The sequence below is a fragment of the Phyllobates terribilis genome, unplaced genomic scaffold (assembly GCF_046119375.1).
Source record: "Phyllobates terribilis strain yellow unplaced genomic scaffold, ASM4611937v1 Scaffold_13__5_contigs__length_258822181, whole genome shotgun sequence".
Classification (NCBI taxonomy): domain Eukaryota; kingdom Metazoa; phylum Chordata; class Amphibia; order Anura; family Dendrobatidae; genus Phyllobates; species Phyllobates terribilis.
In genome coordinates this window covers 86,347,553-86,363,687 of record NW_027362773.1, presented here as the reverse complement: position 1 = coordinate 86,363,687, position 16,135 = coordinate 86,347,553, and the positions used below count along the sequence as shown (strand labels likewise).

General features: G+C 43.0%; 1 protein-coding gene across 4 annotated transcripts in view; it reads left to right on the top strand.

Moving 5' to 3' along the window:
• The first annotated feature begins 996 nt into the window (after positions 1-996).
• Positions 997-16,135, top strand: part of TSPAN18 (tetraspanin 18) — a 161,851-nt gene continuing 146,712 nt past the window's right edge. For all 4 annotated transcript variants that reach the window (XM_073658160.1, XM_073658157.1, XM_073658159.1 and 1 more), the window contains exon 1: positions 997-1,368. The gene's annotated coding sequence lies outside the window, so the exon portion shown is untranslated. The remainder of the gene's footprint in view (positions 1,369-16,135) is intronic.

Here is a 16,135-nt window from a genome sequence, read left to right as displayed (position 1 = left end):
TCTGGAGTATAATACAGGATGTAAGTCAGGATCAGTAATGTAATATATGCACACAGTGACTGCACCAGAAGAATAGTGAGTGCAGCTCTGGAGTATAATGCAGGATGTAAGTCAGGATCAGTAATGTAATGTATGCACACAGTGACTGCACCAGAAGAATAGTGAGTGCATCTCTGGAGTATAATGCAGGAGGTAACTCAGGATCAGTACAGGATCAGTAATGTAATGTATGTACACAGTGACTGCACCAGCAGAATAGTGAGTGCAGCTCTGGAGTATAATACAGGATGTAACTCAGGATCAGTAATGTAATGTATGATCATGGTGACTGCACCAGCAGAATAGTGAGTGCAGCTCTGGAGTATAATACAGGATGTAACTCAGGATCAGTAATGTAATGTATGTACACAGTGACAGCACCAGCAGAATAGTGAGTGCAGCTCTGGAGTATGATACAGGATGTAACTCAGGATCAGTACAGGATCAGTAATGTAATGTATGTACACAGTGACTGCACCAGCAGAATAGTGAGTGCAGCTCTGGAGTATAATACAGGATGTAACTCAGGATCAGTAATGTAATATATGTACACAGTGACTGTAGCAGCAGAATAGTGAGAGCAGCTCTGGGGTATAATACAGGATGTAACTCAGGATCAGTAATGTAATGTATGTACACAGGGACTGCACCAGCAGAATAGTGAGTGCAGCTCTGGAGTATAATACAGGATGTAACTCAGGATCAGTAATGTAATGTATGTACACAGTGACTGCACCAGCAGAATAGTGAGTGCAGCTCTGGAGGACAATACAGGATCAGTAATGTAATGTATAGTGACTTCATGTATAGATTTATCTCTATGGTGTATATGAGCAGAGGTGTTATTATAATTAGGGTGGTAGATTCCGGGGTCTCTGGTGATACATGGTGGCTGTGTGAGGGGCAGTGAGGAGCTGTGACTGGTGCTGTGCCTGGGCTGAGCTCTGCTCCCTCCTCCTCTCCCCTCCTCTTGCTGATTACAGCTGGAGAAGACGCGCAGACTGCTCGGTGCAATAGTCGGAGACTCTCATTGTAGTGGATGAGACAGTGACGGTATATGTGAGCGCCGCTCTGCAGACCCTCCTGCTTGATCTGCTGTTATCCTGGCACATGTGGGTCACTGACAGCCACCACCCTGAGCAGAAGACCCTGCACACAATCCCTGGATCATAACAGCCAGGATCCTGCACTGAAGCCTGGATAAAACTTTCACCACCCTGCTGGACAAACTCCTACAGTGGGCAGAAGAACTACTACCCCCTCTCTCTTCCCCCAACTCCCAAAGTGGGATTATTCGCTGCAGAGTTTGCTCCATTCAGTGTAACAGGGGTAAGTCCTCTATTAAACGCTCATCTGTCACTGTATAGAGACGTAGTAATCCACTTTACCAGATGCAGCAGAGCTGAGTTTATCATGTGGCACCATTCATTGAGCTCTTCTGACCTAATGTTTTTACATAGGACTGCAAGTAAAATCATTCCTTAACAAATTGATATTTCTCTCATTTGGAGTTGGGATAACAGCATATTTGAATTTATACGACTGTGGCAACTATAACTTTCAAGAGTTTCTGCAGCAGCTTCGGCACTTTAGACATCCTGCTGGTGATGTCAATCACATACCATAGTGTCTACTGACACATCACAGGGCTTAGGGGGTTTGCTACATGTGCAGAGTCCTATAACCTGAGATTGCTGCACATGGACCTAAGAGCTTGCAATCAACCCTCCTCCCTTTATACATCTGCGTTCATTGTGTTGCATTTATATCAATTATTTACTCTAATCCCATTGTTTACATTTCTGTAAATATTTATCTTTGCATATTATCATATCAGGAAAAAAAAAACTATACCGTCAAATCAAACTTAGCGGTGCTGTGCCTTTAATTTAACTCATTCGTCACCTCTACTCTTTGCAATCTTGGTAGTAGTGGAGTTAATTTGGATTCCTCCCGTTGGTCATGCAGTGTGTACAGCTGTACATGTAGGTGGCCTGACTCAAACTTTCCTGGTAACAGGCAGTGTGTGAAGTTGATTCTAGCTCCTACTTTTAAAAGCCCCTTGTATGGTAAAGTTATACAGTACAGGGAGGAGGCTGGAGGGGGTGCAGCAGGAGCCATCACACAGATAGCCCCCCAGGGACAGGGTATTGTTATGATGATAAACTGATGTAGCAGAATTGACTTTGTCATTTATCTATTTGAGATTACACACCTTGAGTATAGATTTTGTAATAGTAAAACCCTAATTTGCAGTCCCATGTAAAACAACACATTGACATTTTAACCATACCCAGATTATGTCACTATACGCATTGTTTTACACGGGATTGTCATATACCTATTGAGCAACCTCAGTGACTGTCATTTCTGCTACAACTCTAGGTGATATATCAGTGTTCTATTTACATAGGACTGCAGGAAAGATTATTTTTACCATTTATATTTCAACTTGGTATGCAGCCCTAAATAAATATTACAATCAGCTATGTTTTCACCATAGGTGACATTTCCATGTGTTGTTATTTTACATAGGACGGTGGCCCACAAATAACAAAATCAACTCTTTTACAACTCTAGCTGATATCTGTGTGTTATTTTACATAAGACTGCAGGTTACTACTTTTAAATACTGATTACTATTATATACTTAGGGGAGGTGGCCCCAAATGACAAATAGAGCCAAAAATACAAAGTCATCTCTTTTTACAACTCTAGCTGATTTCTGTGTTATCTTACATGGGACTGCATGTTACTATTAATACATATTCTGGTTATTATTATATACTCAGGATGTGGCCCCAAAGGACAAATAATACCAAATTACAAAGTTGTCTCTTTTAAAACTCTAGCTGATATCTCAGTGTGTCACCTTACATAGGACTGCAGTTTAGGGTTGCTACTATCATATCTTAATTTTTGAGTTAGACAGAGACAAATAAGAAGTTAAGATGAGCTCTGCTGTGAATATAGATGATATCTGTGTGTGTTATGCTATTTTACATATGATTGTAGATTAGTTTTACTACTGATATATATACTCTGGTTACAACTACTATAACCTGCTATTTAGTCAGAGGAGGCAGTCACAAAATCAGCTCTGCTACATCTCTGAGATATATTAATGTGGTTTTATTATACAGACCGGCAGGTTAAGGTTTCTACTACTTCATCATAACTTGGGGTGCAAGTGACCCTAAATAAATGACACAATCGGCTCTGCTACGTCTGTAACCTGCCTGTCTGCACTATGTGCCTCTAAGAGTTGTTCACACAACACTTTTTTTTCAGGCAGGTTTGGAGCTGGTCTGCTCTGAAACCCGCCTGGAAAAGCGCCGAGAAAACTCTCAAAGGATTGAACACATTTGTTTCTATGTAAGGATGATTTGCTGTTCACACGTTCGGCCCCTTGAGCGTCTTTTAACCGTTTCACATTTCCAAAGACGTTCCAAAGTGGTTAGCACTGCAGCCTTGCAGCACTGGGGTCCTGGGTTCAAATCCCACCAAGGACAATATCTGCAAGGAGTTTGTATGTTCTCCCTGTGTTTGCGTGGGTTTCCTCCGGGTTCTTCGGTTTCCTCCCACACTCCAAAGACATACTGATAGGGAATGTAGATTGTGAGCCCCAATGGGGACAGTGCCGATAATGTCTGTAAATTGTCTGAATTGTAAAGTGCTGTGGAATATGTTGGTGCTATATAAATAAAAAGATTATTATTATAAACCCTCCCTTGTGTAGAGCTGAGGGTAATTTTATAGCAAAAACTTTAGTTACTCAACAAGTTGCTCATGTAACCGTTTACAAACTGATACAATCAAGGGCAAAGAAATGTATTTATTTATATGATCGCCATATAGCAAAATACACAAATATCTGCCTCTACAAAAAGTGGGTGCTGCTGCTACACTCTGCACATCCACACGACACTTTATATGCAGCAACGAAATCTACTCATCTTCATTTAAATGGATACTGCTGACTACAGACTACCCAAGCGGATGACTCGGGGGCTTGTATTGGGCAAAGAGTCGTCTGTCCAGAGACTCCCATCTTCCTCTGACTGAGCCTTGGTGCAGGTGACAGTGTGAAGCTCTGGATACATAATGTAAATGAAGGCATTTATTGGCATCTCTGCTGTCTTGGAAACCTCCAGCGAGACTCATGTGACAACAGTGGGTTTTTCTCATTTCCTAGATGATTTTGATGACCGAGAAAAATGGAAAGATTCAGTTTGAACCACTGTAATAAATGTAAAACTTGGAATGAGAGGAATGTCCTGTTTCCTATATACGTTCCTTCCTATTGTCAACATCTCCGTTTGCTGCCAGAGGATAGAATTTAGTCTCTAATTGTTGCAGCATGATTGGAGTTGCAGTCGTGCAAGTATTAGTGCCAACTACATCATAGATTGCAAAGGACCAGCAAAGGGGTATTGTGGTCTTAGGGCAGAGCGCTGGGACCCTCGCCGATCCTGAGAATGAGTTGCTGACATAATTTCCAGTTAATCGTTTGCTCAGACTTCCATTTTCCTGTTTTCTCTGTGCACTTGTCTTGGGTAAATATTTATATAACCGCATGACAATATCTTCACTGCAGGATTCTGCCTTGTCTGCCATTGTGTAAACTTCCATTATTCCTTTTTATTTCCACCCAACACTAAAATGTGAAATTCTTTATAAAATACAATAGCGTGGTATGGCGGGGTCCCTTCATGATGCAGTACTGTGACCCAGGGGCCTGGTGGCACACACTGTACGTTGTCATTATGGGTGTGATGACGAAAGTGTAGACGAAAAAGGCAAAAGCATTCCTCAATGACTGAGGTGTAAGATCTAGAGGCAGGAACACTTACATCCCAAGAGAATGCATGCTGGTGCACAGACCAAGAGCATGCCATAGAGACGGGAACCAGGATGGGCACAGACCAAGAGCGTGCCATAGAGACGGGAACCAGGATGGGCACAGACCAAGAGCGTGCCATAGAGACGGGAACCAGGGTGGGCACAGACCAAGAGCATGCCATAGAGACGGGAACCAGGATGGGCACAGACCAAGAGCATGCCATAGAGGCGGGAACCAGGATGGGCACAGACCAAGAGCGTGCCATAGAGACGGGAACCAGGATGGGCACAGACCAAGAGCGTGCCATAGAGACGGGAACCAGGATGGGCACAGACCAAGAGCGTGCCATAGAGACGGGAACCAGGGTGGGCACAGACCAAGAGCATGCCATAGAGACGGGAACCAGGATGGGCACAGACCAAGAGCATGCCATAGAGGCGGGAACCAGGATGGGCACAGACCAAGAGCGTGCCATAGAGACGGGAACCAGGATGGGCACAGACCAAGAGCGTGCCATAGAGACGGGAACCAGGGTGGGCACAGACCAAGAGCATGCCATAGAGACGGGAACCAGGATGGGCACAGACCAAGAGCGTGCCATAGAGACGGGAACCAGGATGGGCACAGACCAAGAGCGTGCCATAGAGACGGGAACCAGGGTGGGCACAGACCAAGAGCATGCCATAGAGACGGGAACCAGGATGGGCACAGACCAAGAGCATGCCATAGAGGCGGGAACCAGGATGGGCACAGACCAAGAGCGTGCCATAGAGACGGGAACCAGGATGGGCACAGACCAAGAGCGTGCCATAGAGAGGGGAACCAGGATGGGCACAGACCAAGAGCGTGCCATAGAGACGGAAACCAGGGTGGGCACAGACCAAGAGCGTGCCATAGAGGCGGGAACCAGGGTGGGCACAGACCAAGAGCGTGCCATAGAGGCGGGAACCAGGGTGGGCACAGACCAAGAGCGTGCCATAGAGGCGGGAACCAGGGTGGGCACAGACCAAGAGCGTGCCATAGAGACGTGAACCAGGGTGGGCACAGACCAAGAGCGTGCCATAGAGACGTGAACCAGGGTGGGAACAGACCAAGAGCGTGCCATAGAGACGGGAACCAGGGTGGGCACAGACCAAGAGCGTGCCATAGAGACGGGAACCAGGGTGGGCACAGACCAAGAGCGTGCCATAGAGATGGGAACCAGGGTGGGCACAGACCAAGAGCGTGCCATAGAGACGGGAACCAGGGTGGGCACAGACTAAGAGCGTGCCATAGAGACGGGAACCAGTGTGGGCACAGACCAAGAGCGTGCCATAGAGACGGGAACCAGGGTGGGCACAGACCAAGAGCGTGGGCGTGCCATAGAGATGGGAACCAGGGTGGGCACAGACCAAGAGCGTGCCATAGAGATGGGAACCAGGGTGGGCACAGACCAAGAGAATGCCATAGAGGCGGGAACCAGGGTGGGCACAGACCAAGAGAATGCCATAGAGGCGGGAACCAGGGCGGGCACAGACCAAGAGAATGCCATAGAGGCGGGAACCAGGGTGGGCACAGACCAAGAGCATGCCATAGAGGCGGGAACCAGGGTGGGCACAGACCAAGAGCATGCCATAGAGCCGGGAACCAGGATGGGCACATACCAAGAGCATGCCATAGAGGCGGGAACCAGGATGGGCACAGACCAAGAGCGTGCCATAGAGGCGGGAACCAGGATGTGCACAGACCAAGAGCGTGCTATAGAGGCGGGAACCAGGATTGGCACAGACCAAGAGCGTGCCATAGAGGCGGGAACCAGGATGGGCACAGACCAAGAGCGTGCCATAGAGGCGGGAACCAGGATGGGCACAGACCAAGAGCATGCCATAGAGGCGGGAACCAGGATGGGCACAGACCAAGAGCATGCCATAGAGGCAGGAATCGGTATGGTAAAACCCAAAAGTATGCATAACACTTTTTAGTATTGGGATGGGTAAAATCAGGGGTGGACATATCATTGGTGCTACCAGGGGCCCATGAGGTAAGGGGGCCCCATTTCCACATCTAAAACAGGTATGCATTTTGATAAGCTATTGGACTGCAAAGGACCTCGTGTTCTTGTACAGGGGTCCTTTTCTGCCAGCATCTTGGGCATAGCTATACAGGGCGGAGAGGTTGCAGTTGTGCTTTGACACTGGTGCCGAAAATGCCCTTCTGCCACATAAGAAGATACCAATCATGTAAGGAGACTTTTAACATATTTTGCATTTGTGCCTTGGGGCTTGATCCTACTTCTTCTCATGTGTCCTTGCTGAACGTGGGACCCTATTACTTATCTGTTGAGGTCAGTGGGCACCATGCAATGTTTGCTTTGTCCGGCACCTGAATTGATCCATCAGCAGTTGGATTCCGCTTTCTTTGGATTATCCCATCTATGATAAACGGGAGATTGTATCAATTATGTAACCAGAAGACTAAAACATCTATTAATTAGTAGCCATCTCATGTCTGTGTGCCTGGGGATTGACTACGATGGGGCTTCTCTGGCCACTTTCCCATGTGGACACCTCCCGGAATCCATTCTTCTCCTGACACCATCTCTTTATTCAGACATCTGAAGTTTCTTCAGTCTTCTCCTCCTTTCCCTGTGGCGCAGGCTTGTTTCCCAGCCGGTGTCATTGAGTCTCATGTTCCCAGGCTCCTCCGGCCGAGCGCTCCAGGCCTGTCTCATTTATTTTCCAATACAAAGTAAGAGACACAGATTGGTGTAATGTGTGTGTGTATTATCCAGGGGGCCGAGGTACCCGGGCAGCGGGTGTCTAATGCAGCGTGAAACTACAAGTAATAAAAGAGAATTTTTTTTTCTTCTCGCTCCATCACTCTGGATACAGTATGGGGAAATGTAGGGTAAAACATTACTAAAGCGCTGTCTGCCCCCACCTCACAGCCCGGGCATCTATCAGCACTCTGCCCCCAGAATGTTAATGAACCCGGGGTCTAACCTTGTGCCTCCTTCCCAGCAAATACCACAACCCAGGCCGGTATCCCAGTAACCCACCCAATGCCGAAGCCCCACAGAGAAGGCGAAATGTCACGGTAATCCAAAACTACAAGTTTCAATAACAATTGGCACTGATGGAGAATTTAAAGGGCAGTTCCCCTTGAGTTGATATTGACATCAGGGACACAGCAGATATTCCTGAACTAATTGGTTGTCTTTGTTTTTGTTTTTTTAAATTGTGCAAAACTTTTCTTTACACTCTGAATACCCTTCCCATAAGTGATTTCACAGTCTATTTATTGAGGGAGGAGCTTTTTTTTCTGTGCTCATCGTCTCCCCCTGCTGCACATGATATGATTTGCAGGCAGAATAACCTAGGATTAGAGCAGTCCTTGCTTTTTTTTTCATGAGTGTAGTTCTGCAAAAATTTGCCTTGAATAGGATAGCAGTCAATTTTAAACACATTCCTGTCCATAGGGGGCAGTAGTTATTAAAGGTTATGACCAGGTGAAGCTATTTTTCACTGCACAAACCTGTAGAATGTTGCTTACTTTACTATTGGTTCCCATATATAAGTAATTTGTGGTAGGTCGACTCCCATAGCTTCTTAAAAAGGTAGACACAGGAACCGTTTCTATTTAAAGTCCGGCTGGTTTGTTGCAATCCTCATAAACCACGTCACCAGAACACTTAAATACAGCCTTTGTCTGGCACAAGGTAAAACACACAGTAACAAGTCCATACAGTAGTGCTGGTTAGCCCACTTGGATTAGAGTCCAGCTTCCATGTCCTTCAGCAAAGGACATTCAATCCAGGAGATCTGCAACCTCCATACATCCAGCATGTGTAAGACAAACAGCTCTCAATTTACCCCGTGAATCCAACCCAGGGGTGGAGATATGGTGGCCGATTTAACCCCTTTTAGACCTATATTATCCTATTAAAGCATTACTTCAAGTCTGCCTCCCAACCACTAGATGTCTAGCAGTCACCTTTAAAAAATATATATTATTGTAGGGATTTATGCTTTCAGGCAGGCATTAGGCAGCGTTCACACAGGCAATGCGGTTTGGTCCAAACAGGTGCAGTTTTACTGCTCTCCTAACACTCCAAGGGATTCAAAACCAAAAACAGCCTTTTCCGGGCACAAAGGTATCACAGCAAATAAACAGTTCATTCAGCAGCTCATATGTCAGTGAGGTGTCACCCAAATAGATTACAGTACTTTCTTCCAGCAAAAACTTTACACACAGAAGAGGCACGATCCCACCAGTCTCGGTGTCACCTACAGCCTGAGCTCCAGCAGCTTCCAGCACCAAACAGAAGTATTCAACTTCGTGCACAGTTCATATTGAACAGGCTGCAACTTCCACACGTTATTCTGCAACTCCAACACACAGACTGTTCAGCTTCCCTAGCTGACTCATGCAGTCTCCATTCAGAGAGACCCTGTCTTATCTCTCTCTCTCAGTTACAGCTTATGTTTTGACTGGTCACTCACCAGCAGCACAATCGACTCTGCTTCATCCAGCAGACTGACCCTTACCTAGTGAACACAGGCCTTGGTTCCTAGTCAAAACAAGTCAGGTGCTTCTGTTCAAGACCTGCAGTGCTAGGATTTAACCCTGTCACAAAATACACACAGCTATAGTAGACAAGTGTATTACTAAGCAGGGGAGCGACAGTGAGCACCGAAGTTTAAAGAGAAGTCTGTCTTCATTCCATGTCATGAAGGGAGTGATATTAAATTGCAGAAAGAAGCAACCTTTTATTTTAATTTCTTTTTACCGTTTCATCAGGGTATGAAAACCGCAGCTGTGCTGTTAATATCAATACTTTCTAGTGTTGCCGTTTAATTTTTCGGCATGTGACCTCACCACTGCACAGATACAGATTTCTGAATGAGATGTTTCATGCTGCGCAGATCCATATGGGAAGAAGCCCTGTCTTTGTCTAGAACAATAGGATGTGTTGTTCTTGTGTGTCCTGGTTGGATCACAGAACTTGGCCCTGGGCTTCTCGCATGTTTCTCCTTGATAATGAATCCCTCGTGGAAGCGGAGGGCCGGACAATAGAGAGGCTGCAGCCTCCATAACTCCGTAATCAGAAGAGGCGCCTGGGATGCTGTCCGGAGGGTTCTGGTCTGGCGGCCTGGACTACTGACGTGACCGGTGGGCCAGGGTCCTGCCAATCTTTTGTCTGGCCTCTAATATACACTCCCTATAGGACTGGATGGGCTTCTTGCTGACTTCTAAAATAAACTGCAGTCGTGATAACGACATAATTTGTAGCTTGTGACTTATGTGGTTGTAATTATAGGATAAAGCAAAAATGTCGCCATGTAAACGTGGCCATCTGCATATCCAGATCCTTTATTTTTACCCTAGACCTCCCCCGACCTGTGTAAACGAGGGTGAACCCTTGCGAATCTCCTCAGTAATGAGAAGCTGAGGCAATAGATTGCTTTATAGCTTCTGTTCTGCATCCAGGTGTCAAAGGCAGCGAAACGTCACCTGTGGGATGGGGAGATTGACAATAATACCTGGTGACAGGTGCGCAGGAAGTAAACACGCTCCTTACTTGTTACATTGTTGCGGTATTAACTGTTGATGGAGTGTTATGATGGTCGCGCATTTGATATTGGTCATCTGCTTATTTGGGTATATACAAGGGCCTTTATGGTAGCCCAGGGGCGGACATACCATTGGTACAACCTGTGCGGTTGCAAAGTGGCCCAAGAGGTAAGGGGGCCACGACCACCTCCAAAGCAGGTGGAATTGTGCATTATGATGAGATATTGGTCTGCACAGGGCCCTTACACAGTTCTTGCACAGGGGCCCTCCCATTACTGTGCCCGCCAGTGTGGTAGCCTATTGGGTAAATGAGGAGCCCGTGTATCCTGATCGCATCCTTGGATCTCTTGCCTACCAAGAACCTTGAAAATTAAGGCAGATGCCAATCTCTGATACAAAGGAGTCCAGGTCTTACATGGAAGTGGTGATGTCAAGTACCAACACTCAAAGGAAGCCGCCATTCCTCTATCCTGTTATAATGGGAAAATAGGATTACCACTTTTGTGAATTCCTAAGATCACTAGCAGCAACCGGATCAAACCCTAGCTCCTGAGATTACTTGCTGGGCATGCCTATGCTAATTCTCCATCATTGGCACATCTTGCCCCCTAAAACAAGGGAGAAGAAGTGGGGGGACAAAAAGGCACTCACTCTGTATCTGTTGTAGTTTATGGAATTAATAGAGAGGGAGAAAGCCAATACATGACATTAAATGGGCATGTTACAATGTGTTAGGTCCCCTGCATATCAGCCATTGGTAAAAGGGGGTTTATGCTAAGAAACAGGGGCATTCTTGGACTTTTCTTGGGTACATAGGGAGTGGAGCTTAACTTGTACCAAGTTTGGTTACAAATGTTAATAAATTTGCAATCAATGGGGTTCTTAACCTCAGGACTCCCACTGATGGGAGTTGTCCTTGCTGGACCTCTCCTAATGGAGAAATGGGGTGTGCGGGGATAATATAGCTGGAATTTCTTTAATATGTAAGGATGGTGGATTGCACCATAATAAAATTGAACTATACCCCCTCCTCCACGTAATCTATTCCCCTTTAGGTGAAATCTAACCTCCTCTGCTGGATGCTTCATGCAGTGTATTACACGGGGTATGAATAATCTACAATTGCCGCCCTATGTCAGGAATGGGATACACCACCTTGTAATCATCTGCACACATGTTGTCTTTAGAAGGTTAATAGCAGGGTTGCCACCCATGGTGACACTTTTATGCGCCCAGGGTCCATTGCACTCTGCCAAATGTAGCAGTAATCTGTGGTGAGGAGAGCGCAGTAATAGAAGGCTATGGAGCAGCAGCTGTCAATCAAGCAGCAGCCACTAATGTGCAACCTGTGCAGAGTTCTTACATCTACACAGAGACACAGTGAAGCAAAAAGGATTGTAACAAAAAGTAATGCAACTTTCCAATATACAATTGTATCCATTGCCATATGAGGACTTCTGTGTGCTGTCAGAGAATTGGAGCCTCGGTCACATCTAGGACTGAGAAGACAAATAAATCTGATACTTCAACAGTTGTGTGATAAAAATGTATCCAGTCCTGAATCCAGGCCCATAGATTTTATTTGTACTAATACAAAGTAGCAATAACTATGTGTACTGTTGGAAGTTTTCAGGTCAGCTACTTCTTGTCAAATTGGTTTATTATTATGTACTATTACAATTAAAGGGGTCATGCGGACTTAATTTATTGATGGACATCAAAATTAGATTGTTGGGGTCCGACACCTGACGCCCAATCCGATACTGATGACCTATTCTATTTGTAGGTCATTAATATATTACTACCGGAAAACACCTTTCAGTTTTTTTCTCTAAAGCCCCCGTCACACTAAGCGAGATCGCTGCTGAGTCACAAGTTTTGTGACGCAACAGCGACCTCAGCAGCGGTCTCGCTATGTTTGACACGTAGCAGCGACCAGGCCCCTGCTGTGAGATCGCTGGTCGTGTCGAAATGGCCTGGACCATTTTTTGATCGTTGAGGTCCCGCTGGGTGTGTTTGACACCTTACCAACGACATCGTTGGCGACTCAGAACTGAGACAGATAGGCGTGCATCGTTATACAGGTCGCTACGGGTCGCCGTATCGCTGCTGCGTCGTTGGGAAGATTTGACTGTTTGACATCTCACCAGCGACCACTTAGCGACGCAGCAACGATCCCTGACTGGTCGTATCGTTGACGGGATCACTGTAGCGTCGCTAAGTGTGACGGGGCCTTAACAGTTTCCTCCAGACTAACAGATTGTATAATAATCTTTAATTTAGGAGATTAAGTATCCATTCAATTGGCCATAATCTTTCTTTGCACTGTTCATATACTAATGTTCCTTTTAGAAGCCTGATTTTGTACATAGGGGGCAGTATTATAGTAGTTATATTCCTGTACATAGGGGTCATATTATAGTAGTTATATTGTTGTACATAGGGGGCAGTATTATAGTAGTTATATTCTTGTACATAGGGGGCATTATTATAGTAGTTATATTCTTGTACATAGGGGACAGTATTATAGTAGTTATATTCTTGTACATGGGAGCAGTATTATAGTAGTTATATTCTTGTACATAGGGAGCAGTATTATAGTAGTTATATTCTTGTACATAGGATTAGTATTATAGTAGTTATATTCTTGTACATAGGAGCAGTATTATAGTAGTTATATTCTTGTACATAGGGGCAGTATTATAGTAGTTATATTCTTGTACATGGGGGCAGTATTATAGTAGTTATATTCTTGTACATAGGGGCAGTATTATAGTAGTTATATTCTTGTACATAGGGGCAGTATTATAGTAGTTAGATTCTTGTACATAGGGGCAGTATTATAGTAGTTATATTCTTGTACACACGGGCAGTATTATAGTAGTTATATTCTTGTACATAGGGGGCAGTAATATAGTAGTTATATTCTTGTACATAGGAGCAGTATTATAGTAGTTATATTCTTATACATAGGAGCAGTATTATAGTAGTTATATTCTTGTACATAGGAGCAGTATTATAGTAGCTATATTCTTGTACATAGGAGCAGTATTATAGTAGTTATATTCTTGTATATTTGGCGCAGTATTATAGTAGTTATATTCTTGTACATAGGGGGTAGTATTATAGTAGTTATATTCTTGTACATAGGGGGCAGTATTATAGTAGTTATATTCTTGCACATAGGAGCAGTATTATAGTAGTTATATTCTTGTACATAGGAGCAGTATTATAGTAGTTAGATTCTTGTACATAGGAGCAGTATTATAGTAGTTAGATTCTTGTACATAGGAGCAGTATTATAGTAGTTAGATTCTTGTACATAGGGGCAGTATTATAGTAGTTAGATTCTTGTACATAGGAGCAGTATTATAGTAGTTATATTCCTGTACATAGGGGACAGTATTATAGTAGTTATATTCTTGTACATAGGGGCAGTATTATAGTAGTTATATTCTTGTACATAGGGGGCAGTATTATAGTAGTTCTATTCCTGTACATAGGGGTAGTATTATAGTAGTTATATTCTTGTACATAGGGGGCAGTATTATAGTAGTAATATTCTTGTACATAGGGGGCAGTATTATAGTAGTTATATTCTTGTACATAGGGGGCAGTATTATAGTAGTTATATTCTTGTACATAGGGGGCGGTATTATAGTAGTTATATTCTTGTACATAGGGGGCAGTATTATAGTAGTTATATTCCTGTACATAGGGGTAGTATTTTAGTAGCTATATTCTTTTACATAGGGGGCAGTATTATAGTAGTTCTATTCTTGTACATAGGGGGCAGTATTATAGTAGTTATATTCTTGTACATGGGGGACAGTATTATAGTAGTTATATTCTTGTACATGGGAGCAGTATTATAGTAGTTATATTCTTGTACATAGGGGCAGTATTATAGTAGTTATATTCTTGTACATAGGGGGCAGTATTATAGTAGTTATATTCTTGTACATAGGGGGCAGTATTATAGTAGTTATATTCCTGTACATAGGGGTCATATTATAGTAGTTATATTGTTGTACATAGGGGGCAGTATTATAGTAGTTATATTCTTGTACATAGGGGGCATTATTATAGTAGTTATATTCTTGTACATAGGGGACAGTATTATAGTAGTTATATTCTTGTACATGGGAGCAGTATTATAGTAGTTATATTCTTGTACATAGGGAGCAGTATTATAGTAGTTATATTCTTGTACATAGGATTAGTATTATAGTAGTTATATTCTTGTACATAGGAGCAGTATTATAGTAGTTATATTCTTGTACATAGGGGCAGTATTATAGTAGTTATATTCTTGTACATAGGGGCAGTATTATAGTAGTTATATTCTTGTACATAGGGGCAGTATTATAGTAGTTATATTCTTGTACACACGGGCAGTATTATAGTAGTTATATTCTTGTACATAGGGGGCAGTAATATAGTAGTTATATTCTTGTACATAGGAGCAGTATTATAGTAGTTATATTCTTATACATAGGAGCAGTATTATAGTAGTTATATTCTTGTACATAGGAGCAGTATTATAGTAGCTATATTCTTGTACATAGGAGCAGTATTATAGTAGTTATATTCTTGTATATTTGGCGCAGTATTATAGTAGTTATATTCTTGTACATAGGGGGTAGTATTATAGTAGTTATATTCTTGTACATAGGGGGCAGTATTATAGTAGTTATATTCTTGCACATAGGAGCAGTATTATAGTAGTTATATTCTTGTACATAGGAGCAGTATTATAGTAGTTAGATTCTTGTACATAGGAGCAGTATTATAGTAGTTAGATTCTTGTACATAGGAGCAGTATTATAGTAGTTAGATTCTTGTACATAGGGGCAGTATTATAGTAGTTAGATTCTTGTACATAGGAGCAGTATTATAGTAGTTATATTCCTGTACATAGGGGACAGTATTATAGTAGTTATATTCTTGTACATAGGGGCAGTATTATAGTAGTTATATTCTTGTACATAGGGGGCAGTATTATAGTAGTTCTATTCCTGTACATAGGGGTAGTATTATAGTAGTTATATTCTTGTACATAGGGGGCAGTATTATAGTAGTAATATTCTTGTACATAGGGGGCAGTATTATAGTAGTTATATTCTTGTACATAGGGGGCAGTATTATAGTAGTTATATTCTTGTACATAGGGGGCGGTATTATAGTAGTTATATTCTTGTACATAGGGGGCAGTATTATAGTAGTTATATTCCTGTACATAGGGGTAGTATTTTAGTAGCTATATTCTTTTACATAGGGGGCAGTATTATAGTAGTTCTATTCTTGTACATAGGGGGCAGTATTATAGTAGTTATATTCTTGTACATAGGGGACAGTATTATAGTAGTTATATTCTTGTACATGGGAGCAGTATTATAGTAGTTATATTCTTGTACATAGGGGCAGTATTATAGTAGTTATATTCTTGTACATAGGGGGCAGTATTATAGTAGTTATATTCTTGTACATAGGGGGCAGTATTATAGTAGTTATATTCCTGTACATAGGGGTCATATTATAGTAGTTATATTGTTGTACATAGGGGGCAGTATTATAGTAGTTATATTCTTGTACATAGGGGGCATTATTATAGTAGTTATATTCTTGTACATAGGGGACAGTATTATAGTAGTTATATTCTTGTACATGGGAGCAGTATTATAGTAGTTATATTCTTGT